We start from the raw sequence: 21,408 nt of genomic DNA, 5'->3' as shown, positions 1-21,408 counted from the left end.
TTTACATAACTAAAGTGAGATACGGAAGCTAAGGGGACTCCATTTTAGAAAGGTTCCCCTTCTCCGTTTTCCTGCTGGCCCTATTTACTCATGTTCTGTATTTTACTTTTCATCTGGGTACAAACCACTATGTTCCCACTCAAAGGATGAAGCAAAAAAGGTAATCCTTCTCTGAGTTTCTCCTGGGCCCCCCAACACCTGATAATGTCTAAGAAGAGCAGGATCCCAAACATATTCCAGGACATTAGCTTCAATCAAACCCTGACTGGTACTGGCGTCAATGCCCCTACTTCTGATGATTTTTAAAATAACATCTACTGTTCACTCATCACCCACTCACCTCTGATCAGATCTGACTTGGATTCCTGAAGAAACATGTACCCTGGATCCCTTTCCAATATAAACCTCTAGCCTCAAGCGACGAAGAGACTCATTCTCCTTTCCTTTCTGTGTCTTCCAGATACCCCGTCTGCTATTCTCTGTCACTCAAGCTATTCAATGTACTCTGTTTTCACTCTTTCTGGCTCAAGTCTGATCTCTCTCCTGCACAAATCGAAGGAGCCCCCTCTGGATCCTCAGACCCTGCCTGCCTGCATTAAAAGGAAAGCGAAGAAGGATCTTGCCAATGATAAGCCTTTCACACCCATATTGAAGCCACCTATACTTAGCAGACACCTTTCATTCCATTTCATAGAGAAAATTGAGGCTACCCAGCTCAGTTCTCTGTGCTCTGACCCATACACTTGCCATATGCCTAAGTTCACCCTCCCTCCTCTCCTCCTGTTCAGGACTGATCTGTACTTGTCAGGACCCCATTTTTCCGGGACCATCTCTGGCATCCCCTCTCCTGAATCTTCCACTGCTCCTTCTCTATCTTCACCCACCTAAAAGCAAGCTCTACTTCTAAAACTCCCTCTCCTGATATTATGTTCCCCCTCATTCCTAGTCTAACTCCATTCCTCCTCTTCGATCCAAACACTTGAAGCAGGAGCCACACACGATGCCTCTTTTCTGCGTCCCACCCACTCAGGGCAGTATCATTCCCGTCTCCTGCGAAGTTATTCCTGCCACACTCATCAAAATCGGCTTTCTCCAAGGGGCCAAAACCCCTGGACAGTTTTCATCTTTACCTGACTTGACATTGTTTTATGTTTTGATGCCTTTAACACTGTCGAACATTTGTAATAAATGTTCTCGACTTCCTCAACCCTCATGCAGCCGGAACCCCCGGTCTCTTGGCGTCTCTCTCAGGGTGCCCTCAGGTCCTCCAGAGTCACTGTCTCCAGTACATTCTGAAGACCTGATACCAGAGGAAGATAGGAGATAGTTGGAAGTTGCAAATTCCTGCAGATGGCACCAGAGACACAGGATCCCGGGCAGGTAGGCTGAGCAGGGGCTGTGGAAAAGTTGGCGCTGCTCCTTATTTTCCATGAAAATACTCAGTGCTTTGGATTTGTGGATTTGGAGGAGTCACATGGCTGTGGGGTCTCCTCAGCACATGTTTATCTTTCAAGGCGCACCCAGCTGTGGGTGGAGGCAGGACTGAGTCACATGTATAACTTGCATCGGAGGGGAGGCCAAAAAGTTCTTTGGAAAGCAGAGTTCAACAATTTAAAAATCAATTTTTCATTCTAAGATGGCCAAAAATGGTTGCTCGCGGTTTCTTATGTTTCTTTAAGTCGGGTTACCAGAACACAGCTTTGTGCTAGAAATGCAAGTTCAGCAGAAATGCGTCTTGGCTAATGAGGCCTGGAGCCTGTTGGTATTGTGTCTGAGCCCCTGGGGCTGTTCAGTGGGTGGTGGTGGCACTCTCTGATTTTCCAGTTGCTGAGAAGTCCGCAGACCCCCTGTGGACATATTAAATGGCCCTAAACTACCCTGGAGGTTTGGGCTTCCACAGGGGTCTACACAAGCTTTGTGGGCAGGCTTGTGGGGAATGCTTACCACTTAGAGCTGGCCATGTAGACCCTTGTCACTCGATGGGTGACTTTACATCAAAGCCTGTGGCCTGATGGAGCCTTGATTCTGAATGAAGCCAAGCAGGAAACGGTGTCATTGGAGGCAGAGGATTCTCCACTTGTGGGAAAGTTACAAGAATTCCCACTGTGGCCACAGACAAGAGCAACACTGTGCGTCCAGTGCCACTGAAAGGCGTCTGGAAAAGTTCATGTGTCCAAGGCAACATGGAATGTCAGGGCTGGCAGGGACCTCAGACACCAGCCAACCCAACCTTCTCGCCCTTTTTATTTATTTGCTTTTTAATGTTTATTTATTTTTGAGAGAGAGAGAGACACAGAGTGTGAGCGGAGACGGAGAGAGGGGGAGGCACAGAATCTGAAACAGGCTCCAGGCTCTGAACTGTCAGCCCAGAGCCCTACGCGGGACTCGAACTCACGAACCGTGAGATCATGACCTGAGCCCAAGTCGGATGCTCAGCCCACTAAGCCACCCAGGAGCCCCATCTTTCTCATTCTTTTTAATGTAGATTTCAAAATGCAGATTGTGGCTTGACCCTCAGCATTGCCTCCAGGCACAGGGATTTGAAATGTTTTACATCTCTTCAATGTTAAGCTATTTGTTATTGACAGCAATGTGAGAAATGACAGCCAGGTAAAACATGGAGAGTTTTGAAGCTAAATTCTTTGTACCAACTACTTCTAGGACATCCCTCATTTCTTTATTAACCCATGGCCAACTGACTTCTGTCCTCACTCTATACAGAAACAGCTCTCAAGGCCTCGTGGCCCCTGTCCCCTTGTGTTCTTACGCTGTCTCCGTGGACTCATTCTTTAAAGTGTAGCTTGAACACCCAAAAGGCTCCCGTTCCACTCGAGCTCATCATCAATGCCCTTTTGTTCTAGTTAAAACCCCTTTTGTGGGTTCCTTGCAAGCAAACTAATGTGGGGAGGCGGTAATATATTTTTAAATGCATCCCTCCACACCCATCTATTCCTTTATCCCTCGGGCTTTGCACATCTTTGAACAGAATCTTTTTTTTTTTAATGCTTATTTATTTGTGTGTGAGAGAGAGAGAGAGAGAGAGACAGAGCACGAGTGGGGGAGGGGCAGAGAAAGAGAGGGAAACACAGAATCTGAAGCAGGTTCCAGGCTCTGAGCTAGCTGTCAGCACAGAGTCCAATGTGGGGCTCAAACCCATGAACCATGAGATCATGACCTGAGCTGAAGTTGAACGCTTAACCGACTGAGCCACCCAGGCGTCCCTGAACAGAATCTTTTAAAGAAAGGATAACTCCCTTTACTTAAAGGCAACAGGAATAGTTAGCAGTCCAAGCTGCTGCCTCCCACCCTGTGCCAAGCACATCATGTATATGATCTCATTTAACCTTGAAACATCCACATGGAGGTAGGTACTACACCATGTCCATTTTTCAGATGATAAAATAGAAGTACAAGGTTAAATAACTTGCCTTACTGAGGGTTGGATCTGGGATTTGAACCTCTCACCATGTACCCAGTTAGAGGTTATAGAGCCTCCATGAAAAGCTGCCTCCACAAATGATGGGGCTGTTACCAAACTGGAGCTCAGCTATGTTATTTCTTCTTCCCTTCCTTACAGTTACTATTTAAACTTGGGCCTGGGGGTTCTTTGACCTTCTGGGGGAAAAAGGAGCTGACCCTAAGTTCTTGCAGAATCCGACTGGCGCAGTTCCAGTATCCTGGTTTCCAAGCCGCCTCCTGCCAACCACCAGCAAAGATGCCTTAGCCTCTACATTATTAGTTGTGGGTTCTCTTTTCACGTAGAATCTTCCATAAAGGGTTTATCTTTCTATATTTGAGGAAGAGCAAAAAAAACCATTTGCACTTTCCCACATGGGGAAATTTCCCCTTTTCTGCTCAGAAGAGCTATCTTGAAAGAATCCACATCTTGAGGTAGGCAGAACTCTCCTCTGGCCTGGGTAGAAGACTGCATTGTGCTCTAAGCCACTGTGTTATGTGACTGTGGCATCAACTGTGTGGGTTTTGCAAGGTAAGAAGGGACCTCTTGGTTGCTCGAGGTAGTTGGTTTGGCTTCTGTTGACTTCCATGGACTTCCATGGACTTCCCAAGAGATATAAAGCATCCTGAGATGTTCTTTTAAAGACTGGTGTTTCAGCGAGTTGAGCATTTGACTCTTGATTTTGGCTCAGGTCATGATCCTAGGGTCATAGGATTGAGCCCCACATCAGGGTCCACACTGAGCAGGCAGCCTGCTTAAGATTCTCTCTCTTTCTCGCTCTGCCCCTCTCCCCCACTCTCTCTCTAAAATAAGAAAAATAAAAAATAAAGACTGGTGTTTCTAAAGTTAGCAGTGACTTCTCAGAGTCTGCCTCATTTCTGAATACTTCCCTCATGGAGGTGACAGCCATTGCCACAAAAAAAAAAAAAAAATTGGCTCAATCATCTTTTAACTAGACTGGGAGGAGGCTCTATGGGATTTCTTAGTACTCTTGGATAGGTGCCTTAATATGACAAATACAAATCCCAGGCTACATCTCAGATTCGCAAGAATGATAACTTTATTTTTTAATTATCATATTCAGGATTTCATATCCTATTCTGATGACTGCCCCACTCTGTCTTGGTCTATGCGATGTTCCTTCTCAACACCCAGCAGACTGAGAGGAATAGGATTTCCTGCTTTGGGGTACAGGATAATCAGGGGGAAGCATTCATAATGGTGACACTGGCGGATCCTAAAGAAAGGCAGGGCCCATGGAAGCAGTTCAATCCCTGGGCTTGACTGATGGGTTTCCAGAAGACAGTAAGACACCAGGAGAGAAAAATGGCTGTGATGAGTCTTGGCAGCCAAGATCGTACTCAGCCTCACAAAGAGTGTCTATACCAGGTTGGCTGAGAACATTCAGGTGGCTTGGGAGAAACAGACAAGTTTCTGACAGAGTCGTTTGTGTGGGAATGAGGCTGTCTGTCTCCTTGGAGCCTATATGGACTGACATCCAAAGACCCCATGGGGTGAGGAGTGTCTCAGCAGCCACCCCAACAAGGGCACTGAGGAGCAGATAACTGCCACTCCTCTTCTCTCAGTCATCCCTGATGTCTTGGTGCTACATAAATGTCATGGAACTTCAACACAGCTTGGGGGAGCGAGGTGCAGGAGCGAAAACTCCAATGTACTGAGATACCATTTTGCATCCACAGTACATTGGGAGGTCAAAACTGAAAGTAAGTTGAGTTGGGCAAAAATATAGAAAATTATCATTCATGCACACCTGAATTTGTGAAGCTAGACTTGTATACCAGCTCTAGGGAAGTATGGGTTTATCAAAAGAACTCAGAAGAATCTCATGGAAACAACCTGTGGAGGCTACCTGGGCCTTGAGGGGATGGGAAAATCAGTAGCAGTGACTGCCTGTGGCTCTGACTGTCCCTTATAATCAGCTTCTTCTCTGGGACATGGAGCCAATCTCCTGTCTGTAAAGACTGAGGCAGAGGCACACAACTTTCTCTTCTGACTCACAGTTCCTGGTCCTCCATAACTTTAGTGGACATGGGTCTTTGGTTGGTGTTCACTAAGGAGCCATCTCCAAGTGAACTACTGGCTGTGCGGCTGCCATAAAATCATCCCAATTCTTAGTGCCTCTTGGCTGAAAGTTTTGAGAACATATCATCCTTGACATTCTTGTTTGCCAGTGTGATGCCCTTTAGATCAGGAATCCACCTGGTTCACTTCTGCGGGGTTCGAGGGTCAGGGGTCAGGAGACTGCTTAAACCAATCGCATCATCAAAGGTATATGGGGTGGGAAGTTTCAGAGAAGAGGGTTTTGGGCCCAGAGGCTTTGCCCAATCTTGAACTTACCCGTGTTAAAAAATACTGCTATTCGTGTCTGGTACCCCTCTTTACCTTGTAACAATCTTGAAAGTAGAAGCTCTAATTCATTTGTTTGCACCATGATATCTTTGTGTGCCTTTTGCATCTGGGAGAGTTCAGCGAGTATTTGTCGAATGAGTACAGATCTCTCTATTCTTACAGCTTCGCATCTCTAGATTTGTTCTCTCTTCTTTATACCTTTATTTCTGAGTGAACAGCATTCTGTTTAAACACCAAATAGAATAATTCTTGTGGCTGAGGTGTAACAGGTGAGTGCCAGCCAAAGTGATTAGATTTGAGTGTGACCCTTATGCAAGTGGATTTCCTGACCAGACACTCTCAGGAAACATCCTTAAAGTCACTATGTTTACAACTGAGCTTTCCTTAACAACCGAGCATCTTAATTTCTCATCCTTTTAGAGCTGTCTCCACTGTTATGGAATTTAGCTGGAGCCCACATTCAATCTTTGAAGCATTTTACTGATAGATGACAACTAATTTAAAGGAGAGGAGCAAGTGGCACTCTACAGGAAGATAATTCCTGGTCTCTCTTTGACACTTGGAGTGATTTTTCTAAATTAAAAGCTTCAAGTTTATTAGCAATCATCGCCTCGGTTTGCGTAAAGAAATGCAAATATTTCCGGTTTCTCTGTGCGCTAATTAAAAGAGCTCTGTTTAAATGGCAGAGCGGTCCTGATGCCAAAGATGACAAAAGAGAATCATAAAATGTTGAGCCTAGAGGGAGTTTACAGATCATTTAATCCAATCCTTCCATTTAATAGGAGAGGAAACTGAAGCCTCTCCTATTATAAAGTATGTGACTTGTCATACACATAGAGCCCAAGCTATAACTCCCACCCACCCAGTCCAGGGTTCTTCAACCTCAAGAAAATCAGAACTACTATGGGCAGTGGGGTAACCCCAGAAATTACTATCATGGTGCAATTTGTGATTTATAATAAGAAATATATTTTGTCTTGATTCATTTGTCCTAAAACTCTTGGAAGTTCCTAGGTGACGGATCAGAAGGATTAACATTAGCCTTGTTATGTGAATGAGGTGACTTTTGGAAAGCCGCAGGTAACCTAAAGATGGAGGCTGGTTGCCCAGGGAACCAATCCTGGGATTAGAAGGTAGGAACTTTCAGTCCCATCCCCAGACCTCCAAGGAGGGGAGAGGGGCTAGAGACGGCGTTCAGTCACTAATGGCCAATGATTTAATCAGTTGTGCTTATGTAATGATGCCTCCAAGGTAACCCAAAAGGCAGGGGTTTGGAAAGTTTCCAGGCTGGTGAACTGGAACGTTTCCATGTGCTACTGGGCCGGGCCCCAAACTCCATGAGGACAGAAGCTCCTTTGTTTTTGACCTTGCCCTATATATCTCTTCACTTGGCTGTTGCCTCCTATGACAAATTTCAAGTTCAAGTTGACTCCCACAAGATTATTCTTTCAAGTGTTTTCTGGGTAGCTGCGGCGCAGGGGCGCAAGAGCTGCTGGGTCCAGGAGTCCCAAACAGACGGGGTTCAACCACCACTGCTGATAAATCCGAAGGCAGAGAGACCAACACTGTGAAATAAGAAAGGGATTTATTTCAGTCAGGCTGCAACCGGGAAGATAGAGGATGAGCGACCCAAAGACTATCTCCAAAGTGCTGAAAAAGCTTCCAGGTTTATATAAGGACAATGTGGGACAAAGGTCAGTGGGTACGTGCAGGTGGACTGTGTCTTTCCAGGAATCCTGAGAAACTGGGCCTGACTGGGCTCCCTGGTAAAATAAGGGTGCCCAGTGATTTCTTACCACGTACCAGGTACCACGCTCAACCATCCATCCTCATGAGCCAGCTAAACCGCACACCCCATGATGGGATCGGCATTTTCTTCATTTTACAAGACCAGGGGACTAAAGTTATGAGAAATGAAAGATTTGCCCAAGGTCACATACCAAGGTCACTAACTGGTACCCAAGCTGGAATTTGCACTCAGATCTCTTAAGGTCCCTCGCCTGTGTTCTTCACCAGAGGTGATATTTGAGTAGAGCCCCATTGGGGCACACTGATGACCAGTCTGGGGCCCCTCTGGGAAATCTTGTTCTGCACCGCCCATATTTTAAATTTACGTCGATACCTGAGCCTGGCAGGAGAAATTCTGCATGCCTGTGTCAGGCTGAGCTGAACCGGCCCTTCAGCCCCAGGCTGACTTATATAAGAAGCTGCCCCTCCAACTTGGGTAGAACGGAGCCAGCCAGCGGTGCGGGCAAGGGAGGGGCAGGAAGCAGAGAGCAGTTTCCCTAGAGAAGTAGGGTGAGGCCACCCGGAGAACGGAGGGCTGCTGAGCAGGAGAAACATGTCTGCTCAAGAGTAAAACAAATTACAGATTGTCTGCTGATGAAAAAGGTCAAAATCGGATTCTATGCCGTAAAAAGAAAAAAAAACCCCTTCAGTACAGAGCTAAAAAAGGAAAGGAAAGGGATATGAAGTCATCCTTTATTTTATTAGTAACAAAGTATCACTAGCATGAATGGCCTTTGTAGCACATTCGTTAGCATTCTGTCAAACTCCAGAGTTGCAGAGGACACAGCCAGGGAAACGCACCGCCCAGAGAAGTTAATCTAGAAGGCCCTTGCTCTGATTGGTCAAACCCGGTCCTGGCAGACGCTGTTCAAGTCCTTTTTACCAGAAATCTCACACCTCGGTGGAGGCTTGCCCCAAATCAGGAGAGAATTTCTGTACAGGATTCTTGGGCCTTGATTAATTCCTCTGATAGTGGCTCCAAAAAATTCAATGAAATAACTTGAATCCTTAAAATGAATACAAATGAGGCTCACGTTTAGTAAGCAATGATTATGTCTTCTGATCGCCTCCCACCCTTAGTCATTCACCCAACACATATTTGCTGGCGCCAGGGCACCAGGTGGACATAAAGACACCGCAGGCGGCAGATAAACCCCCTGCCGTCCTGGAGCTCAGTCGGGTCGGGGCACCGGCTGCCTCAAGGCCGTGTTAGGGTCCCGCCTCCTCCGGCAGTCCTCCCTAGCCTTCCTTTGTCATCACCTCCAGCTTGCACATTTCACCCTACCGCAGAGGTCGCCCTCTGCCTGCGGCGACNGCGCGCGGGCCCTCCCGGGGCTCCGGGGCGCCCCGGGAAACACCGCGGCGACCTTGACTGTACCACTCAGGCTGGGCTTTCCCGAGCCTGGCGGCGGGGAGGAGACTGCTCGACCCTGCGCGGGGGTGTCCGCGCGGCCGCGGGAAACTTCCAGCTCCCGCCCCGCGCGGCCCGGCCCCCGTAGTTCCGGGGAGCTCCGGGGGTGGGGGGCTGTTCCCGAACTCCGCGCGACCCTCGCCGCGGATCCGGGGTTTCAGAGTTGGATTCCTGGTCGCACCTGGCTGAGCGGAACGAACGAATCCTGCCGCCCTCCCTTCTGATCCCTTGCGTCTGTGCGCCTTCCCCAGGCCGGGTGAGAGGTACTGTGCTGCACAGCACCGGCCCGGGTTTGGGGCCTTAAACTCCTGGCATTCTTTGGTCGCTGGCCTGGCCTATTGTTCGCCTGCATTTTCTGGACCTCATTCACTGAAAATGCTTTGCACTTACATTGTGCTTTCCAGAAATCAAGGAATACTGATAAAAGCTTGATTATTTACACATTTTACGTAATTGAGTCTCCTGCACTTGGGCCTTACCGCCCAACTTAGCTCCCTGAAATTTAATGTAGTGCAATGGAAGACTTCCTTTGAGACTTTTTAAAGCTAACACATTCTAAATCTACGGCTTTGTATCTCTTTGTAGCATTCGGATTAAATTCTGAACGCTTATTTACTTCATTTTAGGCCTAGAATAGACAAAGTGCCACTGCCGCCTACACCGCCTGGAGGTTTCACTAGGCGCTTCGGTGTAATGTTCCAGATGATGGCATCTGGAGTATGGACACTTCACTTTCATCTTACCCCTGTGGCTCGGTTCCAAGCTCCTCCTCTCCACCTGCCTCCCTCCTTCCTGATTCCTGTCTGGACTGAAGGGTGGATTGGCCTGGACTTGGAGGTCTAGGGCTGCGGAACTCTAGGCTTTTGATGTGGCTTTGAGACGGAGTGCTCTAGTTGCCGAACAGGGCGATCTGGGAGGGTAGTGAATGGTTCTGGTTGGGTGGTGGTCAGTGATAAGCCAGTGATCCAGTGGTGAGGGTAGGGGCGATGTCAAGTCCAAGCTTTGGAGTCAGATGGGCTTCAGCTTGGGTGCTATCATATGTTCCCAGAATGGCTTTGGGAAAGTGACTTTCCTCCTGCAGGTCTTCACTTAGCATCTGTAGAATTGAGATAATAACCTCTTCAGAGAGGCTTGAATAAAATACTCTGTAAGACGTATTCACAGCCAGAGAACTACTCAGTAATCTCATTTCCCTCATTTTCTACGGATTGCCATCTTTCTTTGTCATCCATGCAACTGATTTGGAAATGAGGCTAAGAGCCTATGGATTAGATACCTATTTAGGGGTACAGAATGTGGACAGGGAAGGTTTCTTGAAGACTTCCAGGGGGTGCTTAGGTAGCTCAGTCCATTGAGTGCTTGACTCTTGACTTTGGCTCAGGTCATGGTCTCATTGTTCTGTTCCAGGGATCAAGCCCTGCTTGGGTTGTGGTGCTAACAGCACGGGGCGCTTGCTTGGGATGCTCTCCCTTTCTATGCCACCTCCCTGCTCATGCACTCTTTCTCTCAAAATAAATAAATAAACTTTACTTTTATTAACTCTTTTTCATTTAAATCCAAGTTAGTTGATATATAGTGTAATAGTGATCTCAGGAATAAAATTTAGCGATTCGTCACTTACATATAACACCCAGTGCTCATCCCAACAAGTGTCCTTAACGCCCCTTGCCTAGTTAGCACGTCCCTCTACCCAACACCTCCCAGTTTGTTCTCTGTATTTAAGAGTCTATTATGGTTTGCCTCCCTCCCTGTTTTTATAGTACTTTTGCTTCCCTTCCTTTATGTTCATCTGTTTGTATCTTAAATTGCACATATGAGAGAAATCATATATTTGTCTTTCTCTGACTTATTTTGCTTAGCATAATACACTGTAGTTCCATCAATGTTGTTGCAAATGGTAAGATTTCATTCTTTTTGATCACCAAGTAATATTCTATTGTGTGTGTGTGTGTGTATATATATATATATCACATCTTCTTTATCCATTTGTCAGTCAGTGGACATTTGGGCTCTTTCCATACTTTGACTATTGTTGATAGCGCTGCTATAAACATTGGGGTGCATGTGCCCCTTTGAAACAGCACTCCTGTATCTCTTGGATAAATACCTAGTAGTGCAATTTGCTGGTCATAGGGTAGTTCTGTTTTTAATTTTTGAGGCACCTCCATACTGTTCTCCAGAGTGGCTTCACCAGTTTTCATTCCCAGCAGCAGTGCAAAAGAGTTCCCCTTTCTCCATACCCTCACCGACATCTGTTGTTGCCTGAGTTGTTACTTTTAGCCATTCTGACAAGTGTGAGGTGGTATCTCATTGCAGTTTTAGTTTGTATTTCCCTGATGATGAGTGATGTGGAGCATTTTTTTTCATGTGTCTGTTAGCCATCTGGATATCTTTGAAAATGTCTATTCATGTCTTTTGCACATTTCTTCACTGGGTTCTTTGTTTTTAGGGTGTTGAGTTTGATAAGCTCTTTATAGAGTTTGGATACTAATCCTTTCTCTCATATGTCAGTTGCAAATATCTTCTCCCATTCAGTCGGTTGCCTTTTAGTTTTACTGATGGTTTCTTTTGCCACAGAGAAGCTTTTTATCTTGATGAGGTCCCCAAAGTTCATTTTTGCTTTTGTTTTCCTTTCCTCCAATCACATGCCAAGTAAGAAGTTGCTGTAAAGGAGACTGTTGCCTGTTTTCTCCTCTAGGATTTTGATGGCTTCCAGTCTTATGTTTAGGTCTTTCATCCATTTTGAGTTTATTTTTGTGTATGTTGTAAGAAAGTAGTCCAGGTTCATTCTTCTACATGTTGCTATCCAGTTTTCCAACACCATTTGCTAAAGAGACTGTTTATTTTCCATTGGATCTTCTTTCCTACTTTGTCAAAGACTAGTTGGCCATACTTTTGTTGGTCCATTTCTGGGTTCCTTATTTGGTACCATTGATCTATGTGTCTGTTTTTGTGCCAGTACCATACATTCTCTCTTGATAATTACAGCTATGTAATAAATACATCTTGAACTCCAGAATTGTGATGTCTCCAGATTTGGTTTTCTTTTTCAGGATTGCTTTGGCTACTATAGGTCTTTTCTGGTTCCATACAAATTTTAGGATTGTTTGTTCAAGCTCTGTGAAGAATGCTGGTGTTATTTTGATAGGGATTGCATTGAATATATAGATTTCTTTCATGAGCTTTCTATAGTTTTCAGTGTATAGATTTTTCACCTCTTTAGTTAGGTTTATCCCTAGGTATTTTATGGATTTTGGGTGCAATTGGTAATCGGATGAATTCCCTGAATTCTCTTTCTGCTGCTTCATTATTGGTGTATAGAAACGCAACTGATTTCTGTAAATTGATTGATTTTATAGCCTGCAACTTTGCTGAATTCATGTATCAGTTCTAGTTTTTTTTTTTTGTTTTTTTTTTTTGGTGGACTCTTTTGGGCTTTCCACATAGAGTATCGTGTCATCTGCGAAGAGTGAAAGTTTGACTTCCTCCTTGCTGATTTAGATGCATTTTATTTCATTGTGTTGTCTGATTGCTGAGGCTAGGACTTGCAACACTATGTTGAATAGCAGTGGTGAGAGTGGACATCCTGTTGTGTTCCTGACCTTAGGGAAGAGTTCTCAGTTCTTCCGCATTGAGGATGATATTAGCGGGAGGTCTTTTGTACACGGCCTTTATGACCTTGAGGTATGATCCTTCTATCCCTACTTTCTTGAGGGCTTTTATCAAGAAGGGATGCTGTATTTTGTCAAATGCTTTTTCTGCATCTGTTGAGAGGATTGTGTGGTTCTTATCCTTTCTTTTATTATTGTAATGAATGAAACTCGAATGAAGTTACATCCATAGAATGAAACTATGAAGCACTCTATTGCCCATACACCAAGCAGGTGGAGTGACTTGTGCTGGTCTTCTAGGGATGTGCTTGCAGGGCACAGTTGGGGAGGGCTTGGTGTAATGGCTCTGTTCTCCACTAGGTGGCACTGCTTAGCCTAGCTTACAGTGTGGTGCACATGCACATGTGTGGGTAAGTTTGAAATGGCTTCTCCCAGCTCCTTAGTCTCTGGCATAGGAACTTCATGCTCTCACCAACCCGTGATCAAGCACCCCTCCTTTGTCTCAGGCCACCATCCACTCCCCACCTCCACCCAGTTAGTGTCCAAGCTGTCTGCCTGCCAGGTGGCACTTCCCTCCAGACTTTTATTTCAGATAGGATTGTGTTTCAAAACCTACACTTCAGGGGTACCCGGTGGCTCAGTCAGTTAAACATCTGAATTTGGATCAAGTCATGATCTTACAGTTTGTGTGTTCGAGTCTCACATCAGGCTCTATGCTGACAGCTCGAAGCCTGGAGCCGGCTTCAGATTCTGTGTCTCCCTCTCTCTCTGCTCTTCCCCTGCTTGTGCGTGCTCTCTCTCTTTCTCTCTCTCTCTCCAAAATAAACAAATATTAAAGAAAAAAAATTTTAAAGGAAAAAACCCCCACACTTCAGAGACCCCTGTGGCTTGGACCCAGGCCAGCTCTCTGGATGAGGTCTCACTGAGCCTTGGCTGGGTGCCACCCCAGAAAATGTTTGTGCAGTTGCTCAGGGCAGAGATTCAGAGATTGTGGCAAATCACAACACGCAGCCGTTGGTAGATTTCACCACACTCTGACGTCTTTGTCCCAATACCAGCAAAGGTGGCCATGCTCCAGGGTCCGCTGGGACCCTGCCTGTGTGGAGGCCGTACAGCCTCTACCAAATGCACTCCAATCAGGGGAAGCACTTCTCCCCATGTGGCACATGGACCCCTCAGCCCCTGCTGTCTTCTCCTGGGGGTTCACCCTACTTCATCACCAGAGCACCGCCAGGCACTGAGCTTCAGAACTTGAGACTCTGTGCTCCATGGTTTGTAGAATCCTGGTGGTGTTGAAACCTTCTCCTTTCTTCCCGTCAGTGATCTGGGGGAACAGATTTCTTGTTCAGTCCCCTGGGAGTGTTTTCACTCTTTCTGTCTCTTTCTCTCCAGCTGCTTTCGAAAGAGTGCTTGCCTTGCATGATCCTGACGCACCATACTGTCCCCCTTTCTCTTTCTCTGTCCTCTCACCACAAAAGCAGCTCCCTACCCTCCGCAGCTTTTCTCTCCCCCCAGTTCACCTCTCCACACCGCATACCCGCCGAGTTCTGTGGCTCAAGTTATGCAGATTGTTGTGTTAATCCTCAGATCAATTTCCTAGGTGTTCAGTTTGCTTTGGTCCTGATTGATGTAGCTGCATTTCAGGGACGAGACAAACTCAGGGTCTCCATGCTGTTCAGCCGTCTTAACTCCCCCTCCTCAAAATTGAACTTAATAAAAAAAAAAGAATTCTGTAGCATATACAGTAGCTCCCCCTTAGCCATGGGAGATATGTTCTAAGATCCTCAGTGAATGCCTGAAATCACAGATATTATAAACCCCTATGTGTACTATGCTTTTTTCTAGAATACATACCTATGATAAAGTCTAATTTATAAATTAGGCATCGTAAGAGATCACCGAAAAACATAAAATAGAACAGTTGCAAAAATATACCATATTCAGAGTTCTGTGAATGTCATCTCACTCTCTCAAGATATCTTACTGTACAGCACTCAGCCTTCTCTTGATGCTGTAATATAATAAAGTGCCTATGTGAGGGAGAAGAAGCCAGGCGAATGATGTCGGCATTGTGACATAACTTTAGGCTACTATTGATCTCCCAAGGATATGTCCGAAGGAGGATCATCTGCTCCTGGACCATGGTTGACCATGGAGAACTGAAGTCATATGTACTTTTAACATATATATAGTTCTTCATCCATAGCTCTAATTGCAAGACAAACATTGGATGCCGAGGTCCCATCAAAAGCTACTTTGGGGCACTTTGAAGAATATTTTTTGATATCAGATCACATATGATTTTAGGTGATCTGATTTTAGGTGTCTTCCTTGCCTCCTTGGATGATTCAGGCTGTTGCTCTGAAGAATCTCCTTGTCAAAGGCTTAGGTGAACTCTGTTCTCAGCCCTTGAGGGACGCCGGGCGAGGTCCCAGCTTGGAGAGTGTCACCAGCAGGGAGCCACTGGTCCTGGTAAACATACAGTCTTGGTAAGAATATCTGTAGCATACACCCTCAGGATATCTTTGTCTGGTAAACATACAGTCTTGGTAAGAATATCTGTAGCATACACCCTCAGGATATCTCTATTTGCAAACTAAACATCAGTTCTATTATCACCACCTACTTTCTCAAGGCACAGTATACACTTAGCACTAGACCCATGTAGTCAGTAGTTCAGTAATTTCTCATTTTTCACTACCTTCTTATCAGATCTCATTAGAATGTTATTGCTTTGACCTTGTACCAGCGCCGATGAGGAGCTTGAACAGGAAGAGGAGAAAGTGCCAGTACTTTCAGTTCCTTTGCATTAGTGGCCCTTGCATTATTTCCATATATTTTCATCTGTGGCTTATTTGCATGTTTTTAAAAAAGGAACTGACCTTTTAGTGAGGATTTGTGTAGTCGCAGTGACGTAATACAATTGTAAACCCAGCTGACCAGGGAGATCCGCGTGTGGTGTGTCACTGAATGGGAAGGACAGTGAGGCTATCAGCGTCAACACATTGTTGAATTCCCGCTGTCCCTCAGGGAGACTTGAGTACCCAGCAGGTGTGACGCGGGGCTGGTCTTACATGGGTGACTGAGACAGGATGCCCATCAATCTGTAAACTAGACAGGAATATAGTCTCAATTCTTGCTTTTTTTTTAGATGAAAACAACCTATGAAGTCCTAATATTTTCTTCTGGCCCCACAGTGGATATCTTGGCACCCTACTTTACCATTTCTTTTTCTTTTTCTTCACTTTGCCATTTCTACCTGAAGCTGTAGCGCCTGAACTCAAATGCNAGATGCCCCCCCCCCCGGCACCCCCCTCCCAACCCCAGCCAGTGTGTCATGGTGAGCCAAGCGATGGCTGGTGCAGCAGGAGGTGACACGGTGCGATGAACTGTGGGGCTGGAACTCTCAACCACCACTCATAGCTGCTGTGCCGAATAGGTCCCAGGGTTGCCTGATCAGCTGATTTGTGCAGGGAAGCCAGAGTTCAGGGGGTTGATTAAAATCTCTCTCTCTTTTTTTCNGATAGAGACCTGAGCTGAAGTCGGATGCTTAACTGACTGAGCCACCCAGGTGAACCAATTAAAATCTCTTTTATTGAAAATATCTTAATTAATATTTTAAAACAAAGGGGAGCCTGGGTGGCTCAGTTAGTTAAGCAATGGTCTTCCGCTAGGGGCATGATCTCATAGTCTATGAGTTCGAGCCTGCACTGGCTCACTGCTGTCAGCACAGAGCCTACTTCCAACCCTCTGTCTCCCCCCCCGGCCCTCCCCCATCCCTCCCCTGCTTGTGCTTTCTTTCTCAAAAATAAACACTACACACACACACACACACACACACACACACACACACACACACAGACATGGGTACCTGGATGACTCAGTTGGTTTCTTGATTTCTGCTCAGGTCATGATCTCACAGTTTGTGAGTTCGAGCTCCACATCAGGCTCTAAGCTGGTAGTGCAGAGCCTGCTTGGGAATCTCTCTTCCCTCTCTCTCTCTGCACTTCCTGCATGTTCTCTCTCTGTCTCTCAAAAATAAATAAATAAACTTTAATAAATATATTGTATACATTATATATTATATTATATATAATAATATATAACATTATATTATTAGATATAAGTATATAATATATACTATATATTATACATATATAATATAATAATATTTAATTACATATTTATATATTGTATATAATATATCATGTTTTATATATTTATATATTGTATATATCATGTTTTATATATTATATATAATGAAATGTGTTATAAATATTTATTATGTTATATATAATATATGTCATAAAATATAAATTATAATATATATTAAAATTTATATATTTATATACATACATACACACATATAGTACTTTTAAATATAGAGCTGCATAGGCCGTACAAACACAAACAAAAGTCATAACCTCTGCTTCTGGGGCCCTTCCCAATGCTACCGTTTTATCCACCTCTGTATTTCCAGCACTTAGTTCAGTACCTACAAGTGACAGGTGCTCAATAAATACGAGCAGCTGAATAACAGAATGTACCCGGGAACCGTGGAAGGCAGAATAACGGCACCCAAAGAAGTTCACATCTTAATTCCCAGAACATAGAACATGTTGCTTCACATGGCAAAAGGGACTTTACAGATGTGATCATATTTGAAGAGGGAGAAGATGATATGTTGGAAGCAGAGGTTGGAGTCATGTGACTGCTGGCCGTGGGGCCACAAGCAAGTGTAGAAGCTGCAAAAGGCAAGGAAAAGGATCCTCCCCCGGAGCTGCCAGAAGACATGCAGCCCTGCAGACCCCTTGATTTTAGCTCAGCGGGACCTAGCTTGGACTCCTAGCGTCCAGAGTTGTGAGACAATAAATGGCGTCGTGTTAAGCCATTACGTGTGTGGTAATCTGCTGCAGCAGCACTAGGAGATGGAGGTGAGAGAGCAAACGCTGACATGCCCGAGGGCCACGTGTGGTGCATCCAGAATAGGACATGGGCTCTGTGTCACTAAGGAGGGAGCTGTCAGCTCAGTCAGCGCCCAGCCAGGGGCCAGGACTGCCTCACGACTTTGTTCCAGGGGTGCTATGGGAAGCTCAGAGTCTATAGGAACAGCTCCCCTGGGGCCTTCCGCAGCAGGCGTGGAGAATGCCCCACTGAGAGTAGCTAAGGGCAGGGTAAGTGCTGGTTTTCCCTTTGCAACCTGAGCAGTTGGCTTGGTGACTAATGTTTGGGGAATGAATGAAAAGTGAGAACCTGGTGGATCCTGTTCTACAACAGCAGGAATTCCAGGCCTGTGGATTGCTCTGAGCCCACCCGGAAACCCAGGATTTGCATCTGCACAGTGGCCCTGGGCCTGCTATCCACCCCTTCCCCCACCTCCCACAGTGTCAGCAACACAGTCAGCATAGAGATGTGGTGAGGGGGGTGGGGGACCCCTCTCACCCCCCAGCCCACTAAACAACTGCCCATCCTGCAGCCATGGAGAAAATACCTCTTCGCTCATTGCCTTTCTGCCCTGGCTTGTATGTTAGTGGACCTGAGTGTGGTGGAAGAGACTTAGAACTCCCCTCGTTGGGGTTTGCATTCAATGAACAAAGGAGGTTGGGCCTCTCAGGCATGTCAGACGTTTGAGCTAAGTTATTTCATACTTGGAAGTTCTCTTCTTTCTCAGAGTGCTCCAGATGGTTAGTTGTCTCTTGAATAAATATTGAACTTCAGTTTGATAAAGCGAGCAGCGTCGATGCCACAGCAAAACAGTGCAGAGATTCCTCAGAGCAGCTTTGGGGGTAAAAAGTGGCTTTCCTGTTCGAGCGCATTGATTTTCCTCACAGGATCAGTGTGAGGAAGAACTGCTTTATAATGTTAGCCCTTCTCCCACAACCTGTCTCAGGACTTTGTATCACGCAAATGCTCTAGCGGAGACCTTTGTTTTTGTGGTTTTGTATTTTAATTTTTAAGACAAGCTTCTATACGTATATCATCTATGGAATATGTTTGGGAGAAAGGCAATACATAAAAGGTATAATATAAAATTGCCGACGATGTTATATTATGAAAAGGCAGCTCTAATTTCCAGGGAAAGCAAACAGTGCTGAAATCTCTTTCTCTCTCTCTCTCTCTCTCTCTTTTTTTAAAAATATTTTTATTTATTTCTAGGAGAGAGAGAGACAGCGTGAGCAGGAGAGGGTCAGAGAGAGAAGGAGTGACAGACTCTGAAACAGGCTCCAGGCTCTGAGCTGGCAGTCAGCACAGAGCCCGACACAGGGCTCGAACCCACGAACCGAGATCATGACCTAAGCGAAAGTCAGACGCTTAACCAACTAAGCCACCCAGGCGCCCCATCTCTCTCTCTCTTTTTAATACTTTTGTAATTAGTTTTTATCCCTCTCTTGTTTCGCCCTCACACAGTCACCAGGCTGGTCTTTCTAAAATATGGAATTGATATTTCCTTCCAACTAAAAACCACATCTTCCCCATTGTCTGCAATCTTCTTAATGTGGTTTCTAAGGCTCCCCTCCCCCCATCAGTGGGTCCCGGCCCCTGGGATCCAGGTGTTCAGTTAGCCATTTGCTTTCTGAATGTTCTGGAGAATTTCTCGTCATATATGTACCAACAAAACAAAGCAAAATGAAACAGAAGCTTCCCTCTCAGGGCCCCCTTCTCAGGAAGTGGATATCCAGGCAGAAATCTCAAAATTAATCTGGATTGCCTCCTTCTCCATCCTTTCCCTTTCCCTCCTAGATAATCTAGCTTTTTAAATGTTTCTTGAACCCACCCACTTCTCCCCTGTCTGCTCGCCACTATCCCTTTGAGCCCATTTTCTTCACTCCAGCCAAAATCATCTAAATTGCAGCCTGGGCACATCATTTCTCTGTTTGCTCCCTTTATGGCTTTCTTTGGATAGAGTCTGAACTCTTACCTTCACTTCCAAAGTCATCATTGATTGAGGGCTTACTATGTGCTGGGCACTCTTGTAAGTACAGAGGATTGAGCAGTGACCAAGACTAGCAAAGGGTCCTGCCCTCAAATCTTCATGATCTCTTTTGGGTGGTGTGCAGTTGGAGCTGGGTAATAACTCAGGAAACAAATAAAGAAGGTAACTAGAGATGATGTTAGAGGCCTCGAAAGGATTAGCCACTTTACTTTTGTTGTTGTTTTTATGTTTCTTTCTTTATTTTGAGAGAGAGAGCCTGAGCAGGGGAGGGGTAGAAAGAGCAGATAAGAGAGAATCCCAAGTAGATTCTGCTCAGTGCAGAGCCCATCGTAAGGCTCGATCTCTCAAACCGTGAGATCCTGACCTGAGCCCAAATCAAGAGTCTGATGCTTAACCAACTGAGCCACCCAGGTGGCCCAAAGAGTGGCTACTTCAAATGGAAAGTTCAGGGAAGGCCTTGCAGCTGGACACAGCAGCATGTGCCCTTTCCCCATTGCCCCCTCATATCTCTGTACCTTTTACCCAGGCCGCTCCCCTCTCACCCTGTGCTCAGCCAGGCTGGACCTTTGGTTCCTTGCAGTCACCGGTCTCTTTCTCTCCTATTTCTCCCCCTTGTTTCTCTCCTCTTTCTCTCGCCTGGCCCTCACTAGGTCTTCCCGGAAGCCATTGTCTTGCCTACTGGAAACACCTTTAGTCCATTCCCCTTGACTCGGCCGAGTGCCTCAGTTGTGGTCTACGTGTCCCGGGTTATAATCAAGCCCGTGTCATTGCTTGATCGGCAGTCTGTGTCATTCACCTTCAGATCCCCAGGACCAACCAAGCACTTGGTATATTTGTGGGCAGCAAAAGTTCATAGAGGACAGGCTCTTAAATCTGCCAGGGAGAGATGCTTTATGGGCAGATTGCTCCTTCCTTCGTAAAAACACGCTGCTGTTGTACCAATTTTCTACTACCACCTGGATTGGATATGCCCTGCTTTTTGAGCAGCTTTCTCTTCTGATAGTCTGCAAGCCCTTCTGTGTTAGTAATTTCCTACCTCTGACTCCTGATAGTACTGGCATATAGGAGGTGCTCAATAAATGATAAATCAAAAATCCCAAAATGAAATCAAAACCAAAGAAGAAAAACAGAAAACTGTAGTTTGGAAAAAGAAATGGAAACCATTTCCAAGGTATAGAAAAATGAATCAAATAATCATCTTCTTGGGAGAAATTATAGAGAACTATCAATGCTTATTTTCTCTGAAAAGTCTTTTACCCACCGGATTGCCAGTCTTTGGCTTCCATTCAACCATTTCACCTTTTATATAAGCACATCAAACCAGGAAGTTGCTCTGATTTTTGTTCACTTTGATTTGCTCTGTGCATGCGATGCTGAAGTCACACCTTTTCCTTCACTGCAGGTGGAGGTCACCTTTCTCTTTCTAGTGTTTCTTGTGCTTTGATTTGCTTTTTACTGTTATTTTGAGGCACTTAACTAGGAGCCACAAAAGTTGGGGTCCATTTGGAGATGTATGACCAGACTGTCAAACTAGAAGTTTTAAACCTGCTTCCTTGTTTTTTCCCTTGAGATAATGGAAATTTCTAGCCACCAGCTGAGTCTGGAATTGATTTAGTGCCAGGGAGGTGAGCCGTGGGAAAATAGAACATTACTTAGTCATTCTCAGCAGTAGATTTTATGATTTAGAAAACATTTCCTGGTTTTGAAAACTTAACAATACAGCCTCTAAGTCAGTCAAAAATCAGAGGAGGGGGATTCGTAATGAGAAACGCCAGGACTATATACACTAAGTGAGATAGCTAGTGGGTATGTAATAGCTTGTTTCGTCTTTACGACC

The sequence above is a fragment of the Crocuta crocuta genome, unplaced genomic scaffold (assembly GCF_008692635.1).
Source record: "Crocuta crocuta isolate KB4526 unplaced genomic scaffold, BGI_CrCroc_1.0 scaffold181, whole genome shotgun sequence".
Taxonomy (NCBI): domain Eukaryota; kingdom Metazoa; phylum Chordata; class Mammalia; order Carnivora; family Hyaenidae; genus Crocuta; species Crocuta crocuta.
The sequence above is the reverse complement of the archived record's forward strand: the minus strand, read 5'-3'. Positions refer to the sequence as shown.